Raw genomic sequence first — 15,434 nt, 5'->3', positions numbered from 1 at the left:
CTACAAATCCACACACAGAATCCAAGCATATTTTTAAAGCTCATTATATATTGGTTTATTTAATAATTTGTTTTGAAATTATACTAAGTGAATACTTTTATACTTGCTACTCTTCATAAAATCCCTAGCAAAATTCCTTTTGGATTTGCTTCCAAAATCAAAGGTTCCAAATTAGAGGGGGAAAAAACCAACCCAGACATTTGGAGTCAGCTTCCTGGCACCTGACATAGAAATTCAGCCAAACTCTCACAAATGGCAAATGAAGATAACTTATTATCAATTCGGGTTTCCAAGAGGAAAATTGACTGGAAGCATTGGTGGTTCATCTCCTTTATGAAAAGACTCTACCTTAGACAGTTTAAATTTTTTATTTTCTCTATTTTACCGGGCCTCTGAGTCTCCTCAGTTCATTTTTAATTTATCTGACTGCCATGAGCGTAACACTATAGAGTGAAGAAAATTCAACGAATTCATCTAAGTAAATCATGTTCAGTCTTATTTCAACTGTTAAAAGAGGAAAATCAGGATCAATGCATACTTACTGCAGTCTTTGATCATTTAATGAAGACAATTGTAGCTTTCAGTAAAAAACTCACTTTAAGTGTGGGCATTCAGAAGAAACTCTTTTACAAATAAAATTGCATACAGCAAAAAAAAAAATTAAGAAACAAATGGGAAAAATTGTGATTTTTCCTATTATATTTATCAAGGACAATGAAATTGAGTTGCATCAGTCTTCATTGTACTGATGAATAAATCAACCCTGTAATATTTTTTTATTTAAGTTTTTGTTTTTTTCTGTTAATTTTATCTTAACTTCTCAATTTGTATCTCATGTATTTCTAATAATTGTAAGTCTATATGATTATGCTATAGAATGTTTTTATTTTCAAATCATTATACAAGTTTAGAATGTTGGTATAGTAAAGATTTTCAGACTTTATATAGTCTTGCAAAATATAAACACAACCTTAAACTAACTTTCTTTATCATCATGAATATCATTTGAACTTTTTCTTGGAATCTGTATTCATCAGACCTTAAAATTTATGGACTCACAGTATTTTCAGTGATAATTTTTGAGAAATAACTTATAGAAATGAGGATTTTCTATTTTCTTTCACTTTGCTATGAATGATGTTATTATAAATTTTCATATTGATCTATCAAATAACTTAAACAACTAAAAAATATTTTTAATGCATAATCTGTGACTTCTTTTTATTTTGTTTTCTTTGTTGGTCTTCCACCAATAGCACATAACAAAGTATCTGATTACTTAATATAATGCAGGTTTATATTTATACATTAAAATGCATAATTATTTCAGAAAAAAATGGATTTCTGGCTCAGGGAAACTGAAATTTGCCCTAAATGATACTAAATAATAAGTCTAAATTTATTTGAGGAATAAAAGTGATTTACTGATAAGTCCTGTCTCTATAATATATTTGAATTAAAAAATATATTAGGTTATTTGAATTAAATATCAACTAAATATATATATATTGAACTAAATGTAACTAAGACAATTTAGCATTTTTCATTCTAATAGTGACAAATTATATGTGGGATTTTCTGGATGCTATCATGAAAAGTCATCTTCTAGATATCATAATCCATTTTTCAATAATTAACATGTAACTGGGAAAATAGATCAATTCTGTAGACCTGACCTAAATAGAATCATTGAGATATTCTATTGATTCATACAAATATAATAGAATCCGTCTAGAAAAAGAAAGTGCAATTTTCCAGGGACATTAATTGTATAAAATGCACTATATCATAAGCTATGCATGTCTTTTTGATTTTTCTCATTTATTTTAGTGTTAATTTTATTAACTAAGATGCCCTTTTATAAAAACACCTATTTCCCTCTTAAGTGAACTAATCTTGTGCAAATCTATCACATATTTTCAGTAATATTTTTCTCTTACTGCTGGTTTTACAGCTAAATTAACCCACCCAATAGATTGCACTCATTCCATTCAGATATTATATGCAGCTTTTGAATTTATAACTTGACCTTCTCAGCTTTTATGATCCTTTCACACACAGTGTAGGTACTGGTCTATAATTGCATTAGAAACCTTGATGCCCCACAATCATATTAAATGATAATGTTCCAGGAATTTCTGTGCTCTTTAAACATTCATTTCTATACATTGAATGACATTCATGTTAAAAACATTAAAATACTTATTTCATATTTGTTTTTCAAAAATATAACTAAAAGCAAAAAATTACTGTTATGAGAATTGGTCAGTCAGACAGAAACTTTTCTTACCAAATAATTTGATATATTACAGGCTATTCATTTTAATGAAATTAAAATAGTATGCTATCAGAAAACTTTGGAATGATTAATTTAGATTTGCCATTGCAATATAACATCATTGAGGGAAGAATTTTCATATGTAACTTCTCTGGAGCTGGTGTGAAAGTAAAGAGAGTTAAAGATGTGTATGTTGTATACTGTGTTTTTCATCATAAATATTCATGGAAGAGCTATCCATGGCTTACGTAGAGAATAATGCATGGCTTTATATATGATTTAGGTTGAAAACAGACTCCAGCAGCTAGTTGAATGAATGACCATGAACACTTACTTAATTTTATGGACTTGTTTTATATCTGTGTTATATACAGAATTTCATTTTTGTTTTGCCACATCAACTTGCTTTAGTTTTTATTTTTTAATTTCTTTTTTCTTTTTCAAAGTGTATAGACTTAAAATTTCTACCACTCAGTGTTTTTTTGCAAGATTTATTTTATTTATTTATACACATAGGAGGTGGGGTGCAGACCACAGGTGCAGAGGACCACAGGGTGAGAGACAGAGTGGGGAGCAAAACAGGAGGATCTAATGAAATGCACTGCTAAGGGGAGCAGTGAGTGAGACAGGAGAGGTCTGCTGCACCATATGTGGGTTAGCTCCCTGGCCAGGGATGGAACTCAAGTTATAGTGGCGATAATGCTGAGGCAACTCCTAGGCCACCAGTGAGGACTAGTGCCTGCTAGTTTTTAAAAGTATTTTACTTTGCTGAATCATCTGCTTTGTGGATGTCCAATATTTTTTCTTTGTTATTCCGACTTGCTTTACTACCCATTACTTGAAGCCTCTTCCATTTTGCTGTAAATGGCATTTTGATCCTTTTTTTTTTAAAATTTTTTTATAGAGGCATGTTTATTTTATTTATTTATTTGTTTGTTTGTTTTTTGTTTATACAAGCACTGGGTAGAGTCAGAAGCGCGGGAGGGTGAGAGAATTCACCAGAGCCAGAGCGGGGAACAGAACAGGCAGATGGACGAAATATACTGCTGAGGGGAGCAGCGGGCGGCAGGAGACGTCTGCGCGCCATGTGGGACCCTCCTCCGGTGGCTGGGGAGCAGCCGGGGATCGAACCAGCGCCGCGGAGGCCTCGGGCAGGTTCGCAACCCAGCGCTCAACTGCTGCGCCACCGGGGAGGCCCTGTAAATGGCATTTTGTCTTTCCTTATGATTGAAGGTTATTTTGTTGTGTTAATAAACCACATCTTGATCCATTCTTCTATCAGTGGGCACTTAGGTGGTTTCTATGCTCTAGTTATTATAAATAATACTGGAATAAACATTTAGAGTTTAAAATATTTTGAGTTGATGGCTTCATGTTCTTTAGATAGAGCATGTTAGAAGGTAACTTAGAGCAAGAGATAATACATGGATAACTGGAACGCATGATCAATTCAGGAATCTGGAAATAGAGCACCTGCCTTACCCCTATGTACAAAGGAGTGTTTAGAATGATCTGTCCCGCTTTGTAGGATTGGATACTGACTTTGTATCCATAGTCAGTAATTTGTAACCAATGGTTTCAATCATTTCTGAGTGTTTAAAAGTTTTGAAGGCACTAATTTTCTTCTTTCTACTATGTTTCCCCCATTTAGCTTAGCCTCTATTCTTAGGTCCATGTTACTTTACTGTCTATTTAGAGTAACATAAGCTGTTTAAAGATGCCAAAATTATTCACATTTTTATGCAACTTTCTTAAAAATTCTCTCCAAATAATCAAAGATGAAATGTTCCTAGCCTAGTATATAATATATTACATGCTCAGGTTCACAGAGTAAGAGAAAACTTCAGAAACCTGGATAGAAAAATAAAAAGAAGTAACATTGAAAAATAGTAAAGGAGTAAATAGTTCCCTTTTTTATTTTGAAGGTGATCATTAACATTTAAAAAAATGTATTATTTTTTATTGCTGTTTGCTGCAAACATTGGTTTGTAGTACTGTATATGATTTAGAGGTACAGGTTCACAACTGTTCAGATGTATGTCACCACACCATACCCACCACCTAAGCACCATCTATAATCCACCATCATAGCTGATTGGGCCCCTCTCCATGTACTCCTCACCCCTTTTCTTCCCCTCTGGGTAGTATCAGTTCTGTAGTCAGATTTCTAGAGTTTGTTTTGTTTAGTTTTGTCTTTCTCTGCATGGTTTGTTTATATTCCACATATGACTGAAATCACCTGGGTTTTGCTTATCCCCAGCAGCTCCTTATTCAGCAAGTAAAAGTACAATGACCTAGAAGTTGTGTATGTGGAGTCAGGGTGACAGTGACAATATTTCTCTATTGATTAGCTCACTGTGATCATTCAGGTGCAGCTCTGAATATCACTTGTGAAAGGACATGAACAGACTAAACATGGCATTGACTAGAGTGAGTGGATCATGAAATGCAGGCAATCTAAGAAATGTATCTTTCAGAGATATATATATATCAAAATATTTCCTAATGAAATTACTATGTCTGGAGTTTGCTTCATATAAATCAGAATTTTCCACAGTCCATGGTTAAATTATTGGTGAAACAACTTAGTCCATGCTTTGTTAATTCTTGAAGCAAGCTATTTGGGCCTCAATTTATTATTCTCTTTTCTTTTGCATGCAACTGAATACTTCTATAATTAATAAAATTAAAAATATAAAGAATATAATTCAAAAAGAGAATAAATAATTAGAAAGGTCAACATAAAAGTCATGATTCTCAGCAAGTTTGACAGACCTGTGAAGGAATATCTTTAATTTATTGGAGAGTTATTATGAACAAAAAAAAAACTTAGAGTTTTAAACTCTTAAGGTAATATCTAGAACAAGAAGAGAAAAGGTAAGGAAATAAGTTTGTACTTTTTATTTACTTATTTTTCAATAAATTATTGAATGCCCTTATGCAGTGGAAGGATTTTAGGATTTTCCTGTGCAAAAAAAAAGGAGTGTCAGGTCTGCAAGTGAATCAGAGGTGATAGGAGATGTGTTCGTAAAGCAGTTAGAACTTGATAACATTCATGAAAAATAGGTAAATACCAACAAGTTTAGGTTGTATATCCTTTGTAGCAAAGATAAAGAAATTTAGGCAAGGAAAACATGGGACCAGGTTCATGTTTTTATTTGGGCTTTTTCGAGAAAGCATTGGAGATCTGTAAGACTGGAAGGAAAGTAACTTTTTAAATGCTATTTCAGTTGTCCAAGTGATATATAATGCGTCTCATAACCACAGCAGGAACAGATAGCATGAGTAAAGGGGCATTAGTAGCAAACGTTGAAAAGCAAGGATCAAAGGACTCAGTTACTGGATAAATTGAAAAAGTTAAATGATCTACATTTTTGGGTGTTTTTTTTTTTTTATTTTTTGATAATTGCACAGATGTTCTTGTAATTCACCGAGACACAAATAGGGATTTTTAAAAAGGTTACTTTAGGATATACTCATTTTGAGTTATTACATATAAGACAATCTAGACCGTACACACACTCTATAAAGAATAGGAAACATAAGTCAACTTTCATTCATTCATTTTTTTTTCATTCATGAAACTTGCTTCAGTGTTTAATACTCATGATGGGCTACATGTACACATAGATGCATAAATACATACATTCTACTACTAATCCCTCTCAGGAGAAAATTCCCCAAAAGACCTGCCTGGATTTAGTCTAGATCTTACCCCATCTAGAATTTGCTTCTAGTCTGTAGAAGTTTAACAAATACACTACAAAGTATCTCTATGACCTCTCTTAAACCTGCCCATTCCTTCAGATTATTTTTTAAAACCCTATCAAGTTTGGAGTCTGTTCTATGTTTTTTTAAGTTGGAGATAGTGGTTGCACTGGAGGCGATCTGCCCCTGAGATGAATGTCTGGTCTGGCGCGTGCTGGCCCTGCATTTGTCCAGGGATCAGAAGAAAGAGGACAGAAAGAAAGTTGCAGCGCTCAGAGCAGATGTGACACAAGCTGACTTTGCCCACTGTAAATCTGGGTGCTAACACCTTGTGTTTGCCATACCTACCTCAGCGGTTACAAAGAGATCTTTGGGGAGAATAGAGGAAATATTGCATTAGCCCTAGGTGCCAAAAAAAAAAAAATGTGGCACTTTGTATTTTCCTCAACTGTCTCTCAGAAAGAAAATTTAATAATTTATTTTGGGGCACTTAAAATTCTTTTCCCTTCAGGGGAAGATTTAACAAGATGGAGAATTTCATGACCCAACACCCAGAAGCAAAGGTTATTTGCCAAAGATAGACTTCAGTCGGTGGACCAGTGCCCTGAATCTTTATTGAAAGGAAAATGGGTCAGAAAGGAAGCTTAGGAAACCATCTAAGCTAACAAATCTTGCCCAAATAGGAAATATTTATTTTCTCTTAAATTCCTATTAAAAATCCCAGGGATACAAGAATTTCTACTAAGCATTTCACATATTCTGGTCGTAAATTTCAAGTAACTGCCAAACAGCAACCTATAGAAATAAGATAGATTGAGAAAATATATTTTAAACATGTGGTTGTAAGAATACCTACATCATATTACTATATTTTTTAAAGGTGTATTTGTTTATGCATATAAGAACTGGGGTACAGGCCAGAGGTGTGGGAGGTGAGAAGATCCACCAGAGACAGAGCGGGGAACAGAACAGGCAGACTGACTGAAATACACTGCTGAGGGAAGCAGTGGGCGAGACAGGAGAGGTCTGCTGTGCCATGTGGGTCGCTTCCCTGGCCGGGGATCTAACCAGTGCTGCAGTGGCTGTGGCTATTCATAGTGCTGAGATTTAACCCCTTGCACCACTGGGGAGACCCCTGTATTACTATATTTTTAAGTCATAAAAATACATAATAAAATGCAAGCTGAAGGAGCTTAGTTAGGCTTTAATTCAAAAATTGTTACAAAGGTTTCTACTAAAAAATAAAATAACTTTTCCCTATACACATAGCAACAGCCCTTTAAACTTGATCAAGCTGTGGCCTCCCCGGTGGCGCAGCGGTTGAGCACTGGGTTGCGAAGCTGCCCACAGCCTCTACAGCGCCAGCTCGATCCCCGGCTGCTCCCCGGCCACGTGGTGCGCAGACCTCTCCTGCCGCCCGCTGCTCCCCTCAGCAGTGTACTTCGGTCCTTCTGCCTGCTCTGCTCCCCACTCTGGCTCTGGTGAATTCTCTCACCCTCCCGTGCTTCTGACTGTACCCAGTGCTTGTATAAATAAATAAATCTTTACAAAAATAAAATAAACTTGATCAAGCTGGTTATAACATCTACCCTTCTGATTTAAGGGACAATTAGTGAAGGAAAAAAAGAGGAGGTGGTTGGGGTAAAAGGTCTACCCTTTACCTGTATGAGGTCTGCAGATATGAATTCCCAGGAAAACAGGACAAAAATGAACCTTTCACTGTAGTTCACTATATGTGCTTTTGCTTTATTTTAAAGATTTATTTATTTATGTATTTATGTATTTATTTATTTATTTATTTATACATACAAGAGCCGGGGTACAGGTCAGATGCGCAGGAGGGTGAAAAGATTCACCAGAGACAGATGGCTGGGATCGAACTGGTGCTGCAGGGGCTGCGGACAGCTTCACAGCACTGCGCTCAACCACCTGCGCTGCCAGGGGAGGCCCCTGCTTTTGCTTTATTTTATAAAGAAGTGGAAAAATGAGACTTGAACGTCATAGGAAAAAACAAAGTTCTCTTTTGATCAGACTTTAACTTTGGAAGTAGAAACACAGACAGAATTTATTTCTTTCCCACCTCTTTCTCATGAAATTACTGCTTGTTTGGAATTTTACTGTTGTTGAATGAAACCAACTTTTACTGTTGTTGAATGAATGCCAACTTTTGATTATAAAGTAGATGACTGGACTGTGTCATGTACTGTTAGTGAACAGGAAACCAAATGGGCATTGGAATGCTTTTAAATTTCTCAGGCTCTATCAAATATATATATATATATATATATATATATATATATATATATATATTTTAGAATTAGATCTCCCATACAATGACAAGGTTACAATGCACTGAAAGTAGTAGACAAGACAATTAATATTGATTATCTTGTCAAAGAAGTTTGTGCTATTTCAATGTATTTCTACATCAAGATACCATTATATAATTAATCTATCCATCTGCCTGTCATTCCTCCCGTTATGTAATATATAATGTAAGTGAAGACACCTAATTTTAATCACTATAGTGGTTAAAAATGTCCACCTTTTTATGCTCTTTTTAACCAAGAGCCTGTATATGGCCTAATTGTGGCTGATGAAAGACAAAGAGAAATCATCTGGGGCTGGAGGAGAAAGATCTCTACCTGCTGTCCCCAATCTAATCTTCCTGATTTGGTACCCTCCTCTTTGACATAAGCTATTTGGAGTGACATTGCCGTCAACCTGGATATGATTTAGCTAAAGAACCAAAAAATCTTTGGTCTTTGTTGTCATTCTCAAGTCATTGGACAAAACTTTGGACCACCTGCCTTCTGATGTACTGAGTCATAAAAGTCCTTATGGTTTGATTCAATTTTTACTTGGGTTTTTCTATTACTAGAAATTAAAAGCATCCCTTGCAACTCAAGTGGTGAATGAATTATTAATGGGACTATCATGTATCACTAAGATGTGTCTAGGATTGTATATTTTAGTTTAGGAAGAGGTTGGAATCTTAGTCTAATCACCTTAGTCTTGTTGGTAAATTATACCTCATCTATTTTCAAATGGAGGTATTTTTTACCATTTCATTCTTTTTTTCGGGTGGATGGTCTTCTTAAAAATTATTTTGTCAGAAAATTCAGCATGAAAATGAAAACGAATCACCTTATCACTGGGTACATGGCAAGAAAAATGAAAAAAAATAATCTGAATACCTTGTTTCTATGTGCTCACTCTGTTGTGCTTGTTCTTATAGAACAAAGTATATTTCCTCAACTCCTATTGGTCCTGTAGTTCTTTACCTGGGGGAGAAAGAAATGAGAACAACTGTTAATCTGCCTTAAAGAAAAAAAAATGCTGTGGGGTAGAGGGTAAATTCTGCTTATGCTTTACAGATCTGACTCAATATACATGCATGCATCTGTTCACAGTTTAATAAGAGAGAATTACTTAGAGAGAAATAAAAAGAGAATTATTCCAAAATTCCCTATACCACTGAGAATTGGTGAGGTAACTAGTTGCTCCTTTTCATCTCTACTTAGTTGAGAAGTCATAGGTAAGATAAAAGCTATTTTGATTTTCCTCATATGTTTTCAAGTGCTCTCAGACAACTTTATGGATTAAATATATCTAGAAGATGACATGTTAGAATGATGGTATAGAATATGATGATGGCATTATAATGGTTAGATAGATTTCCACATACAAATATAAATCAGAAGCGATAAAAGTTAATATGTTTTGAACATATTTAATTTGGGCTAGTCCCTTTTATTTGACCTTTACAACTGCCATATGCAGTATCCTAATTGCCATTTACAAGAAAGAGATTCTAACAATCCAGAATGGAGGTTTTGTTCATTTTAAAGGGGAACATGGGAGTTAAATATTCATTATTCATGCACTGTCATTAAATTAGAAACATAACCCTGCATATGATATATAAATATTATATTTTGTATTATGATATAGATATAAAATGTATGTAAGTCATAAAGTAGTTACTAGAGGTCATCTGAACTAGCTTTAGCTTTTATGTAAATGAGTATCATGTGTATGCTAATAGCTCTTAAAGGTAAAAAACGATTTTTCCATTGTCTATTAGAGGCTTGAATTAGCTTTAGCTTTTAGGTAAATGAGTAGCATGTATATGCTAATAGATTTTAAAGGTATAATGATTTTCCCGTTGTCTGTTTATTAGAAGCTTGAATCTGAGAGATAACTATAAAAACTGTATTTAAAATTACAAAATTATGCACACATACCCTGGAATTTATTGGTCATCTGTTGTTTTTGCTCGAGAACATCCTTTCCTTGTTTTCCTCCCATAGCCCACTGCTTTTCCATTCAGTGTCCTTGCTGGGATTTTAACTCCTCCCTTTGGTAAAGATGCCATCCATTACCACCACCACCTAACCAAGCCAGGGGCCAGTGTAGGCAAAGCAGAGTAGGCAAAGCACATCTAGATATTTGAATTTTAAGGAAAATTACCAAAGGATGGAAAAATGTTAGAATTCAATTTCCACAAGGTAAAAAGACTACCAGTTAGTTACTTCTACCTAGATCCTAAAATCTCTCCTGATATTTGTCTTTTATGAGCTCTACTTGCTTACTTTTCTTTGATTATGATAGTTTAAGTTTTTCAGAGTAATTTTATCCAGAGCAAATATCCAGGGTAACTGATATAAAAATTCACAATAAATTTCACACAACACACCCTCAGTGAATGTAAGGTATTTATAATTGGGTATGGCATTGAAATGCAGGAAATGACATTGAGAGTCCCATTAACATTCCAGAATTGGAAAGTAACTGCCCCAAGGTAATCAGCAGTGAAACAGCTAATTAAGCATTTCCCTGTGGTCACCTGGAACCATGTGTCCAAGAGCAAAGCTTTGGGTGACTAACTGCTCTCATATAACGGCTCAGAAAGGTCAAATGATTCTGCAAGCAAGGGAGAGGAGAGTTCTTTCTGACTGTATTCCATATTTTAAAAGCAAAAGAATGACAAGCTCAAATCTTCAAAATCTTGCCTCAAGGCATAGAATGAAACTCAGGGCCTTTCTGGGACTGTGTTGAAAGAATGCCTTCTCTCTTACAGCCTTCGGGCTGAGATCACCAAAAACAACCTGAGAGATTAATTCTGTGGATTGCTGAATTAAAAGTCAGTTGAACTTACAACCTTTCCAATTTCTTATGTAAAGTTCAAGACAGCTCTAGAACCAATATATTCAGAATAATTGGGGCAAGTCAAATGCACTATGTGGGAGAATACAAATAGTTGGAGATCCCCAATCCCCCAAACTTTTGCAAAATATCTTTTAATGGAAATAACCCATGTTTCTTATGCAAGAAAAATCAAACAATCCCTGTATTGTGGAGAGACTGCTGGCCATAAATGTGAATATATACTGAGATTGAAATGCAGAACTGAATAGTGAGGTTAAGTGTTAGTCCCAGAAGGATTTATAGGAATTTGCTAATTTGTGTAGTCAAAGCCTGGAAATTATTTCTGAGACTGAGTTTAACCCCAAGGAGGGGTTGGGGAACATAACTTTGGATCAGGTTGGATTTATCAAAATAGTTACTCTCAACAGAGTTTCTGCATTTACTGAGTTCCCTTAAGAAGCCAGCTGTTCCATGGTTTAGATAAAGCAAACCTGGAACCAACTCGCTAACTGTCTTTGAAAGACTAAAATCCCTTGTCCATTTCTAGAAAAAGTAGCATCACAGACTTTGAGATAATGTAGTGTTGGATTGGAACTCTGCACGTTCATCTATTCCCTCATTGTGGTTTTTATGTTGAGCATAGTGGGCTGAATGGTGAGCAGATCACATGGAGAGTTATGGCCTGCATATTTACCTGACAGTGAGCCAAGAAGCTACTTGAAGTAAAATACAATTGCTGTGGTCTCTTGAAGAAGCTGGAAACTGCATGTAGTTTCCCATCATAAATATATACTGTGAATCTTTCATTAGCTCTCCACAGAGACATAAATAAATATCCAGAAAAGCTTTACACCAGATAATGAAAAATAAGTGAAAATTTTGGGACGTGCTAACTACAGAATGTTTTTTACAGGAAGATAGAGAGTGCCTAATTCTGACCTCCAACCTATCCAGCCTGTTTTTTTTTTTTTTTTTCATAGTCTGAGTTCAATAATCTGCATAGATATTCTCAGAAAAAATGGAGGAGTTATCCAGTGCATATTTATTAAGGTCATTATTGAAGGAATGGTCAAAAAGAAGCTGTTGAAAACTCCTCTCTTTTCATGTCTTTGGGAAATTCAATGTTAAGTGCTGACATCAAAAACATCAAAAATAAATAAATCAGGAATGGGTGGAAATTTCTATACCATTATATTTTAAATTTTGATTTGACCTGTGAAGTTCCCTGATGAGACTTAAAAAATTATGGAATTACTGAAGCTTAATTTGAAAAATGACTCCAATTATGTACACTATCCCTGTTGTTTTTGTTCTCGGATTAGGGAATGCAGCTCAACTATTGTTGAAGTAGTTTATTTTTCCCTATAAAATCGATAGTATCTTTTTATGATTTATTTTAGTTTTCTGCATTTCCTGGTAATATGTTACCACAAATTTAGTGACTTATACTAACAAAGACATATCATATAGTCCTAAAGGTCAGAAGTCTATAAAGGCTAAACAGAACTATATTCCTTCTGGAGAAAGTCTGATTCCTTGTCTTTCCGCCTTCTGGAGATAATCTGAATTCCTCAGCTAGTGGCCACAGCTTTCTCTGACCTCACATTGCTGATCCTATATCATTTTCTGACCTTTGCTTTCCTATATCCCTGCTAAAAGGACCCTTGTAATTTTGTTGGACCCATCTCAATAATCCAGAATAATATTACACCTCAAATTGCTTAATTTAGTCACCTCTATGAAAAATGTTATCATATTAACAAATACTGAGAAAGAGAATAGGACATATTTGGGCCCATTATACAGTCTAACACATTCTTGCTTTGCATCACAGTCTCATTCATGATATTGGCTTACTTACCACAGTGACCACTACACATAATATTGCCCTCCATGACCTTTAGTCCCAACCAGAGTGCTTAGAAACTGTGAGTAGCAGCAGCCAGCACAGTCTGCTGAGGTTATTTGTGCCTCTCTTATAGGAGTTGGAAGATGCTCCTGTAATATCATTAACATAATATTAGGTTAATACCTAGAAAGTAAGATTTTGTGTTAGATGTTTAATGTAGGAGATAATATAGCAAAATAGAAATTTAATCTATATTTCACTTCAGGTCAGTTTCTGGATTTTTTTCCCTTTTTTATTTTAGAAATGTTTTAATTATAGTAACATTGCTTTACAACAATATTTATGATTCACAGGTATAGGATTATGATTTTCAAAGGTGTGTCACCACATCATACCCACCACCAAGGCACCCATAGAATTCCATTGTAATCCATTAAACCCTCTCCCCACTTTGCTTTCTACCTTCCTCTTCCTCCTGTTATGCTTAATTTTACAGCCAGACATACAGTATTTTTGTTTTGGTTTTGTTTGACCCTATGTTTTGTCTGTGTATTCCACATATGAGTGAAACCATGCCATTTTGTCTTATTTTGCTCAGCATAATCACCTCCAACCCCATCTATGTTGTTGTAAATGGCAAAAGTTAATTTTCATTTCATATGGCTGAGTAGAATCCCATTGTCTATATATACCACATTTCTTAATTCATTCATCTGTTGTTAGGCACTTAGGTTGTTTCCACAATCGGGCTGTTATAAATGTGCTGCTGCAATGAACATAGGAGTATGTATGTCCCTGCCAGTTAGTGTAAAACAGGCATACCATCAAGTGGGAGGTAATACAGCAACATAGAAGATTTTATCTTTATTTCACTTCAGGAAAGTTTCTGGAAATAGAACAATTTGGAGGACATATCAGGGTATTTCTTTTAAAGCAAATGAAATGTTCAGTTTTGCCCTGCTATCACTAAGAAGGAAAGAAAATATTTGGAAGGCTAGTTAGGACTTTGGAAACATTTAGGCACCCTCCTGTAGTCCATTTAAATAAGAGATAGTGAAATTGTGTATGTCCCGGAGCTAGACAAAGCAATACCAGGCTCTATTGCTAATGGTTCCCAATGTGTGGCAGAATGGACGAGTCCTTGGCAGGCATCGTGCTACATGGACAGTAGGATCTGAAGATCAGGAGAGAAAGCCATGATACATTTGGTAGCTAACTTCAGAAAAATGCCTCTTCAGATGCTACCAAGCCAATAAAAAAATTAACAAATGACCCTGTGATGTAAGATGATGCTACCGACATCGTTATGTTGAGAGTGCTATTATACATGATCCCAATTATTTTATAGAATATTATAGAATATTCTATTTATCTCTAAGCCATTTCTCTAAGTACTGCTGTTTCTTTCAGATTCAAAATAATCAAGTCCAGGAACCAAACAGTGGATGTTGAGGTGGTTATCCAGTAAATTCTTTAATTTTCTCTAAAATTAATCCCATTTTACCACTCTAGGTTTATTTCCCACCTGGGCACGCCAAATAGTTATAAATGGTAATATTCTGCATACACTGGAAGTTGATAATGTCTTCTGAACATTTTAGGCATCTTATACCACCAGATACATAGACAAAAATAAATAAATCATTGGTAGTTTCTGAGTTCTCCAGCAGTAGCAAGTTAGGTACTTAGAGGAAGTCTGAGGGTGTTGCAGGGGAAGGTATGGACCATGCTCACTCTCCACATTGGCCCCAAGATACAGGATGCTCTTATTTTGAAAGCTGATTACTGTGGGTAGTCATGGTTTCTGATTACACACTCAGTGCAGGCTCAGAGGTCACATGGGGGACAAGTGAGTGACTGGCCTGGCTTTATAAAGCCTATCCAAGCACTCACCACTGATAAGTCTATGAGCAGGAGGCTCAGAGCACCTGATCTCTCCCACTGTACAGGGAAAAGCAGGAGCAGGGAAACACCACCAATAGATTCACACCATGGCCTATTCTGTGCCTCTTCCAACTCCTACAAGATGGTCACAATAAATCTCTGCAGGGCCTCCCTGGTGGCACAAGGGGTAAGCACCACGCTATGAAGCTCTGCAGCATGAGGCTCTGCAGCATGAGCTCAATCCCCAGCCAGCCAGGGAGCTACCCACATGGCTCAGCAAACCTGACCTGTCTCGCCCGCTGCTCCCCTCATCAGTGTATTTCAGTCAGTCTACCTGTTCTGTTCCCCACTCTGTCTCTGCTGAGTCCTATCACCCCCTGCATCTCTGGCCTGTACCCCAGCTCTTATGTGCATAAATAAATAAATCTTAAAAAATAATAAAGAAACCCTTAGCAGACTGTGTTCACTGCTGCTACTCACAGTTTCTTTCTGGGCATTCTGGTTGGGGCTAAAGGTCATGGAGGGCAAATGGGTGAGTGGTACATAGGCTTCCTGAAGCCCATC

Source organism: Talpa occidentalis, unplaced genomic scaffold, assembly GCF_014898055.3.
Source record: "Talpa occidentalis isolate TD23 unplaced genomic scaffold, MPIMG_talOcc4v2.1 talOcc4.7, whole genome shotgun sequence".
Taxonomy (NCBI): Eukaryota; Metazoa; Chordata; class Mammalia; order Eulipotyphla; family Talpidae; genus Talpa; species Talpa occidentalis.
This window is presented reverse-complemented; position numbering follows the sequence as displayed.